A 10110-nucleotide genomic window follows, 5' to 3' on the forward strand; every position below is an offset into this window, starting at 1 on the left:
CTGGGGAATGCCTGGGTGACTCAGTAGGTTAAGTTTCTGCCTTTGGCTCAGGTCATAATCTCAGGGTCCTGGGATCTAATCCCGCATCGGGCTCCCTGCTCAGCGGGGAGCCTGCTTCTCCCTCTCTCTCTCTCTCTCTTTGCCTGCCTCTCTGCCTACTTGTGATCTGTCTCTCTCTGTCAAATAAATAAATAGTCTTAAAAAAAAAAAAAAAGGAAAGGAAACAAATTGGGGAGGGGAGGATGACTGCTAAGCTGCCAAACAGCATCCAGTCCAAGTAGAAGGAACTGAGGCAGAGACCAATTTCCCATTCCTTACAATGCTGTTAAGCAGACGAAACAAAAGCCTGTGGGCCAACATTAAACAGTGAAAAGAAACAGGTAAATTAAGCAAATTGGTCGTTCACTGAATTGTCTTTCAGCAAATTAACCTAGAATGGACATAATTGGCAATAAAGAAGGAATGGAATTTAACAAAGATTTAGTAATTGTCCCTGAGGGATGACCTGGCAATTGCAAATGTTGCATGTCATCGCAAACAAGCCTTTTAAAGATCACTTTTAAAGCTACGCAAGGAGTGGCTAGAGTGTGGCAATCAGAAATACACAGTCATGGGACAAATGGGGGAGGGGGACTGTCCTAATGTTACACAAACGGGTTCTAGTGGCTCGGGATAAATTTCCAGTGACAGCACTATGCATGATTCAGAAAGTGTTGTAGTATCTCCAACAACTTAGACAGAAGTAAAGGTGACAGGCCTCACAATACTGCACCAGAGAATTTAAAAAGTGGCTTTGGCGATGATGAAGACAGGATCTCAAAGAGGAGTATGAAGACCACAGACACAGTGAAAGGAGGAGAAAGCATGTCTCTCCATTCACACTGTTTCACCTAATAGGATTGGGAACATGTGGTTTATGCCAACATTAAGTATCATAACCAGGCTCTTGACTGTTTCAACTCTGCGTCTTCAGGTTTGTTTATTCTTGTTTGGGGGAAAAAAAAATAGATCATCTCATTGAGAAAACAGAAGATCGGGTTCTCTTTACAGACGACGTCTGCAGCACGTGGTGAGTGGGAAGGGACCTCCCTCATAGAAGCCGGAATGACAGAGCGTACGACGTGACCTGGAGAGCCAGCCCTGGCACAGTGGCCGCTCACGTGGCTGGCAAGAGGAAAGTGAGTGAAGGGAGAGGAAAGGATGCTCCAGGTAACAGTCTGAAGCAGGTAGAGTCCTCCTCCAGGAGAAAGAGGCACAGCACCGGGGAGCTGGGAGGAAGTGGCTGGAGCAGACAGAGGAAGAACGAGGGGAGACGGGAGTGTCCGTGAAAGGACAGTCAGCCAGAGCCAGGGAGGGATACTAATCTTTCTGCTTTCGTCTAAGAACGAAACGAAGACAATAAGGAAGCGACTGACTTGCAGGAGAGGGAACTGTAAGAGACGGTGGCATCTTAGTAGACAAGAGCCAGAGCCCAAGCCACTCAAGGAAATGCACTGACAAAAGGGAGGGAGTCTGAAAGATGCCTCCTAGTTTCCCTATCACCAGGATGCTGGTACACTTCCCAGAAAAGGCAACAGTGGAAGAGAACCAGCACTGGGTAGAAAAACACAAGAGAGGACAGAGCATACAGAAGTGGAGTGAGGCTTCCTTCCGCTGCCCCTTTCCTTCGGTGGCAACATGGATAATACCACACTAATGTCCTGTATGTTACAGGCATGGAAACTTCCATGTTCCAGGTGCTGTGTCAACAAAGGAAAATTCCAAAATACATTTTAAGAATCACCTAATTTGTTCCATGGGATGTGGAGTTTACAATAATGGGCACCTGACCTTGGTGGGAAGAAAGGAGGTACTTCGGATGTATGGAAGGAAGCCCCATGAGTCACCACCATGGGATGGTGCTCTGCTGGACACCACTGGGTCTGGAGGCTGATCCTGGGATCCTGAATCCAGGGAGGGGTCCTAGAAAGATTAAAACCATGACCGCTCATCAGAGAGGACCTCCTCCTATTGGACTCCAAAAGTCACTGTCTTTTTTTTTTTCAGAAGAGAACCTGCTTCTGATACAGAAACCTGGTGCACAAAAAGAGAGGGCTCCTGTTTGCTACCTGTTCTGATGGCCTCACCATCAGTGTGGGTCAGCATTTCTCCTCCGGTATGAATACTATTTGATGGACCCTTGGGGACAGATGGATAATGTCTCTGTCTACACCACTGAAACCACTTGGTGGTGAGCCAGCAATAACACCAACGACCAGCACCCACTCCGAACCCCACGCTATATCATACAGATGCTGAGCAGATAACTCCCAATACTGAAGAACAGGAGGACGGGGTTAAACACCTTTTCTTATGGAAGGAGGAAGGGAGAAAGGGCCTCTCCGACACATTCAGCAACCAGGGAGTTAAGTGTTCTGGGCCATCTTCCCTACTGTGCAGGTAGTGACAGAGTCAAGGAGGTCACCATGGATACATCTGGCTGCATCTGCCTGAATTATTTGTATTGAACAGATTGCTACAGGCTGGTTTTTTTTTTTTTTTCTTCTGGTCTCATTATGTGTGTGTAATGCCAATTAAATAACAGGAATGAAAATTAAAAAGGAAAATACCTGCCCCTGCTGGGTTTAATCTCATTAAAGCAAAGTCAAATGATTAGTCCTAAAAAGGGATCCAACAGGCAGCAAAGACCACATTAAAGTCGCAAGTGTCTTCTGCATCACGAGAAAAATAAATCAGAATTGCTCACTCTGTGAAAGACACCAGAGCCATTCCTATAATAAGATTGTGTTAGGGCTTCGGCAGTATTGTGTCCCCTCCTAAGCAAATAGCAGGGAAACTGCCAGGACACGTCCCTAGCTTCGAATCTGTAACATAAAATTACCACAATGGGCATTTTAAGGACAGGTGTCACGTCTCCCTGGGCTGATTGTGAACCCCAAAAGATGCTTACTTTACAGTGCTCGTGGCTTACATAATCTTCATGCATCCAACATTTTTTCCCTAATTAACCAAACCAGCCATCTATAAATTTGCCAGCAGCGCTGGGTAGCTCTCTGGGGAAGAAAAAATAAAAAAAAAAGAAGTGTAAAATGCAAGGGTCTGTCCAATTTAAGTCTCAGAGTGCATTTAAAATGAAGGGTTGGAGCAGCTGGGAAGTACACCAGCAGACTGCTGGTGCTCAGTTAAGCCTCAGGTAGAATACCAAATTTTCCCTTCCTTCAGAAAGTTTGAGAAATGTCAGCTACAGCTGTTTTGAATCAAGATGATTCAAGCAGAAGAGCTGGAATAGAAGACTATGCAAAAAATGGCCAAGCCCGGAGTGTTTTCTCCAGTGACACGCTGACATGAAGCTTTACTTTCAAAGTGCTCATACATTTTACCCCACTTCCCTCTCACCCTGAGAAGTTGAGAAAACGGGAATTGTGCCAATATTTCAGGTGGAGAAAGGAGACACAGATACAGACCCCAGACACATTGATCACCTTTCGTGTATGGCCCCATCGGGCCTGCCAGTCCAAGGAGGCCAGCAAACACGCACAGCACGTGCCAACACCTTTCTGGAAAAAAATTTCACCTGGGATGAGACCTGAGCACCCTGCCGTTGCAGGAGGCTCAAAATGAATTACTTTCCTACCGAGGACAGAGAAAACTGGACGTTTTCCCAGTCCCTGACCAGTGAAAAGTAATCTTCCTGATCCAAGAACCTTTAACAGGGGTCCAGAGTTAGGCCTCTGGCGTTCTCTGAATCCCCATAATTGTTATGCAAAAGTGTGGAGTGTGTGTTTGTGCATGCACGCGTGCACACATGTGAAAAATCATAAGGATAACTTTCATCAGATTCTCTACCTCTATGACTTGTGAAAGGCTACAAATCCTTATCTGTATATAGATGAAGGGAAGCCCAAAGTAAGTACTTTGATGAGGCTGAAAAACAATCAGAACTATCTGCCTCAGTACAGAATTAGGAAGAGTGAAGACAGAAGAGCCCTGGATGAGACACCAAGATGCTACTCATAAAAAGTGGAACAGGGTCAACTCTTAAAAGCAGTGGAAACCCCAGGAGGCAAGACACTCTCAAGGGGAGGCAGTGCTCTCCAAAGGGAAGATCAAAGTGTTTTGGACTTAGCCAGATATAGATTTGCCAACATCAACCATGTGACCTTGGCCAAGGTATTCGACATCACTTAGGTTCAGTTTCCTCCTCCTTGAAATAATAAAAATACAAAAATAACCAGTCCAATCACTCAGCATTGTTTCAAGGATTCAGTGATACGATACAGGTCAAGTTCCTGGCAAAAAGAGATCCTCAATAAATGCTAGTTCACTTCCCCCTCCCCTGTTTGGGCAGCTTGATAAAGGGTAACAAGAGCAGGAAGGAAGGGAGGGAGGGAGGGGAAGGAGGGAAGGGAGTGAAGGGAGAGAGGAAGAAAGAAAGAGCTGACCCCGCCCTGACCTAGAAAAATTACAAGGAATCAAAAGAAGAGGGTCAAGATGTAGTTGGACATAAGAAGAGAGAAAAGCCACCCAGGGACTATACAGAATGAACCAAGCATGAACAGGGCCTCAGATACCCTTGGACCAACCCCGAGACATGGGAAGTTAGACTCACATCCAAACCCTGGGATTCCCAGTCCAGTACTCTTCCTTTTACTTCTCTCTAAATCCTGCTCCCATATATCCTAATTGTTTCATTATTTGTGTTCTGTGCCTCTCCACTTAACTGTATGACTAAACACAGTTAGCAATTAAATGAGTAGATCTAGTCACAGTAAACAACAAAAGGCAATGCATAGGTATAAAATAATATCCATATCACAAACCAACTGTCAGAGCCACAAAGAGACTATCAACACCTGTAAATAATGTCGCGTGGATGGTGGTCCTCCATTATCAGGAGAGGACTCCATGCTGAAAAGACACTTGAAAGGTACCCTTCCTCCTTGACACAGGGCCTGGTCTCTGGGCCCTGAATTCCCTAGGACAGTTCTGATTTTAAATTTTATGATGTGGCCAGTCTCTTGATTCCTTGCCAGAGGAGTGGAAACTAGGTCCTTGACACTGGGCTTCCCAGCAATTACAGACCAAGAAGCTGCCCCTGGGTGGGTCAGATGATGAGGAAAATCTTCCTTTGACCAGGAGAAAAGAGATGGGGGAAAGCAAGACCAGGAGACCTGTCTTCATGGCTTCTAAAGAGCCTAAAGTAGAGTCAGCACTGAGATACATACATACAGCACTGAGATACAAACTGAACCTAAGTGATGTTGATAAAAGAACATGTCCCCACACACTGTGAAATTAATTTTCTTTGTCAAGATAACTGTCCCATGATGCAGTCACTTATAAACTTAAAAATAATAATAAAATAAAAAAGATACCTTCTTCTTCTTTCTTCCTTCTTCTTTCCATATCCCGACAGTGATTTGCTTTAACCCAATCAGGCTGGCATACTTTGACTTCATCTGCACGTCTCTTTAAATATTTCTTCCTTGAAAATAATCGAATTGGCCCATCAGTAGACTAATGGACAAACTGTGTTTTAGGATGGATGGTAGATGATTGGATAGATAGATAGGGAGATAGAAATAGATCCAGTCAACATTCACAGTTCTAGCTTATTCAGAGGAACAACAAAACCAATAACTAAAGTGCCTAGCTTAATTAGAAACAGCATAAGAGTTACTCACATTCTTCTCCAAATATATATACAGATAGATCCTTACCTCTCCCAGCTCCTACAAATGCACAAAGGCATACACATGCCTACCTTGGAATTAAAGTGACCTCGAGGCAGCTAATGTGAGTAACACTTTATTTCTCTGTTGTTGGAGAATAAAGACAGCAGAAGGACAGAGCCTAAGAAGGCTTACATTGACCAGAGAAGGAATCCAAAAGCACAGGATTCCCCGAGAACTGGGGTGGAGAAAGAGAACAGAATGGTGGGCTGACAGAAACCACAAACCAAGAGGCAAAGGACAGAGGGCAGTCCTATGGCCTGTCCCCATACAGCCTCTAAGAATAATGGGATGCGGGCACCATGTTTCTTTCAACTTTCTCGGGTTGCCCTAGTCTTGGTACTCTGATACACTGGGTTGGATATTTTCTACCGGGTGAGGCCGAGAGAAAGCCACTGTTATACATTCTGTTTCGTTGTGTTTTTCCACACAATACTTAGAAACTTTCCATTGGATCTATTCTGGTGCCTGACATGGGGAAAATCTGACATATGATGCTTTCTGATTTGGAAACAGATCTTCTGAAAGCAGATGAGCATTTTCTCCCTTGCACAGAGCAGGTGCTAAGGAAATACTGACAGGCCTGGTGGGACAGGAGGTTGCTTTTGTCTCCCAGCCCTCCAACATCAGTGCAACTACTGTCTATGCAAAGCCAAAGAGGATCCCTTAGACCCCACAGGAGAATTTTCAACAAACTCCCCCCTCGGCAAACCCACCACAGATTCCAACAAGAAAAGGATTGTGTCACATTTGGTGGCAGAGAACAATGAAGTCTCTGTACACAACGGTAAATTGGCCTTCCAGGAAATGCCAAAGCACTGGAGAACTGAAGCCCCTCATCCACACTTCGATTTCTTTCTGGAAATAGGGGATAAATTTATCCAACGTGCAGCATTTGGGAAAGCAGCAGAGGTCTTGGGCATCAGCCTAGGGCCTCACATATGGAATCTTCACCATTTCTTTGGCCACTACACACGTTTCTGGGGTTACTAAGCTGAGCAGCCACTGACAGACCCGAAGCCTGGTGGTCCCTGGCACAACAGAACGGCGGATGGCTAGGCTCGGTGCTAATGGCAACCACAACCACAGCACTTCTTAAACTATTTTTATTCTATTTGAGTATAGTTGATCCACAATGCTACATTAGTTTCAAGTTCGACTACATGGTACTTTCAGAGCACTTGCTGGAAGGCAGGAATGCTGAGGACTATTTCCTACATGTGCTAAACAAATACCAGATCTACAACTGATCTATGAACAGGTCAATGTGATCACATAGTTCACATAACAGATCTAAGTTATTATTAACTTACTGAATTCTCACAAAACCCTTATGAGATAGACCTCCTACGGCACAGAGAGGTTAACTAACTTGGCAAGAATCACACAGCTAATGAGTGTCAAAGCTATGATTCGAACCCAATCCAGCAGTCTGATTCCAGAGGTATGCTTTGAACTACCATCTTATTTTGGGATCATTTGTTAATACCAAACTTGCATGTAGACTCTATTTCACATCCTATTTATTCGTCTAAAGCAATTCTTTCAGAGGATAAACTGTGAGTAACTTAAAAAAAAAAAAAAACTGCTTTAAAAAAAATTATTTCCTAGTCCTGTTTATTCTTCCCAGGAGCACCATCTTCCAGAAGGGGAACATTGGAAATAACCATACATCACACACCTGAAGCCATCAGGCCTCAGAATGTAACAGTATTAAACCATCTCAAGGTGGGTTAGTACTCAAACATTAAATGTTTCATTACTGGCAACTTTAGTTTCTACATAACCTTCTTTGGAGCAAAGATGAACATTTTTTTCCCCTGGATGTATAAAGTATTATGTTTAACATGAATCGAATACAGCCCCATTTTTCCTACATTTCTTTCATCTGCAACAATGATCTTGAAATATAAAATGCATGTGCTCACTAGGGAACTGCAGAAAATTAATTCCCAGCAAATTTTGTCAATGACTGTCACTCAATTTCCCCCTTAAAGAATTGCTCTGCTGTTGCACAGACACATCATTAAGCATTGCTGTGAAAGGAGATAGATAACACATTCCTATTTTGCAGGACTCAAGTCTAAGGGGAAATCAGATCTTGCTTAGTATTGTCATAGTTGCATAATTGCCCTTAAAATCCAGCTGTGAGTCGTGTTCCTACACGCAGTTACATGTGACCCAAGTCTTTTCTGAGCTGAGTACATGAATACTCTTTCTCCTCTGGCTCATTTGCGTGACAGCTGCTCACAGGCTCGCCACTGGTCCACTTTGACTCATCAGCTCCACAGACAGCTCTATGTCTCTGATCAGACTAAATCGCTCCTAGATAGAGTCTCCTTGAGGGCAGGAAACCTAGAATTTATTTTATATACCTCACGATGTTAGTATGTAAATACTATGCACTCAGTAAATAATCATCAAATGAGTAAATTGCTTAACTGCACTAACAATGCATGTTTTAATGCACTGCTCTCATTTTCTTGTCTGGTGGTATTTTGCTAAACATAAGACAAAGTACACAAAGTGTCTCATTTCAGCCTGCCGTATGACAGTTGTTAAAAATATTATCAGGAGCAGATGAGAGGAGATACTCCTCTGGTTATATAATTGTTTTATAATGATGACTCTGAGTTCCCTGACCCAGTATTTCTGGCTTTGGGCCTCAAGATGAGAGTTCAACATCCATGCAGTTCAAACTCTCCCAGGTTGACCAGGCAAGAACAAAAAGTCACAAGGGAAGTAAAGCCTCAGCTTTGAGTGACAGCCTTGGCTACTAACATCAGGAAAAAACTTGACTGCAAAGGTTTCAAGGTACCCAAGAGAGAGTCGGGGGAGGAGGGGGGAAGACGGGACACTGAAAGAGGGAAGGGCCTTTGGAATAGAAAGGCACTTGGCACCTAAGGAACAGATGGACTTGGACATTTTGCACCTTCACTATTTGTTCAGGTAAAACACAGAGAATTCTGTAGTCTCATCAGCAAATCCAGAGTTGCTAAACATCACTAAGAACACATTAAACTGTTGAGCTGTTTCATTAAAAATAATGGATTGCATTCAATAATAGAAAACGGGAGGGATTTTGATTTAATCAGAAAGGACTGTTGTCATGGCTCTCACCCAATTGTTAATTGATTGCCTGTAAACAAAGTCCAGAATTACCATCATTATCCCAAACACCTACTCGATCAGAACTACAAACCCAAATACAACTTGGTCAGTAAAATCTGCATATGCACAGAAAATCCACTTGGGGAGTTGAGCCTCAAAATGTGTATTCTAAAACTTAAACCCCACACACATTTTCTGGGCAATCAGATCTCACACATCCCACAAATTACTAGGGAGCATTCTCTACCTTTCCCAGAATTCACGGTGGAATGAAAGCAGAAGGGAAAACTGACTGTAAACTTTTGCTTCAAACCCTACTCCACCCAAGAGAAGTACCAGGTCTATTCACAAAATACAAAAGGGTGTGGTTTGGTGTTATGTCATAATGAGTTTTTTTTTACCGGGCAAGCTGCAAAACATCTGGACTTCCCTGCAATTCTTGCCAACAACATGCACATCATTTGGAGACCCTGATACAAGGGTATCTGCCTTAATGAACAGGAAAAGGCTCATAGAGTGTGAGAGCCACCTTTCCATACTCCCATGCCTGTAACAAGACAGGGAAAACTGCCTAACCCAGAAACTCCATCCCCGTCTGAACTCTTGAGGGGGGATCTATAGAAGAGCATCGATCCTAGATTGTGACTGAGAGCCGCAGTAACTCACCTAACAATACTGCCAGCAAGAAGCAAGCTGAACAGTTAATTACCAGGCTGGCTTCTGAACCTAAGGGAAATCTTAATAGACAGAACTAATTAAAATCAATACTCATATGGTAATCGTGAAAAGAAAAAAAGAGGGGGGGTGCTCAAGATAAATTTTGGAATGGAGAATGAGGAGCAATCTCAATTCTTCCTGCCCACCTTGCTATCTGGTTTCACCAGTAAATGTAGACCAACAGAGAGTCTTTCTGGGAAGGCCTAAGCATAGATGAGAAAGAGAGCACACACAGGAGCCCACCTGAAGGACTTCCTCAGCCTCTGGGGAGTGTGGTCAGAAGTGTCAGGGACCTTGTGTCTGTAAAGATGGGGCCATGCTAACATTGAATATTCCGATGCTGAAAACGGGGAATTTCTGGCTGTGTGACCTTGGAAAATGTGCTTAATTTCTCTGGGCGCCAGTTTTTTCATCTATAAAATGAGAGCCGGAGCATCTGGATGGTGTAGTCAGTTAAGTGGCTGCCTCCAGCTCAGGGCATGATCCCAGAGAACTGGATTTGAGCCCCTCATCATGCTCCCTGCTCAGCGGGGAGCCCTGCTTCTTCCTC

At 43.8% G+C, this 10110-nt stretch overlaps 1 long non-coding RNA gene across 1 annotated transcript; it reads left to right on the forward strand.

Moving 5' to 3' along the window:
• The first annotated feature begins 1802 nt into the window (after positions 1 to 1802).
• LOC309861339 lies at positions 1803 to 7475 on the forward strand. Its single transcript, XR_014309885.1, has 3 exons — positions 1803 to 1849; positions 2047 to 2137; positions 7363 to 7475. It is a non-coding gene; the product is annotated as an uncharacterized lncRNA (long non-coding RNA).
• The last annotated feature ends 2635 nt before the right edge of the window (positions 7476 to 10110 follow it).

The sequence above is a fragment of the Mustela nivalis genome (assembly GCF_964662115.1).
Source record: "Mustela nivalis genome assembly, chromosome: 3".
NCBI lineage: Eukaryota > Metazoa > Chordata > Mammalia > Carnivora > Mustelidae > Mustela > Mustela nivalis.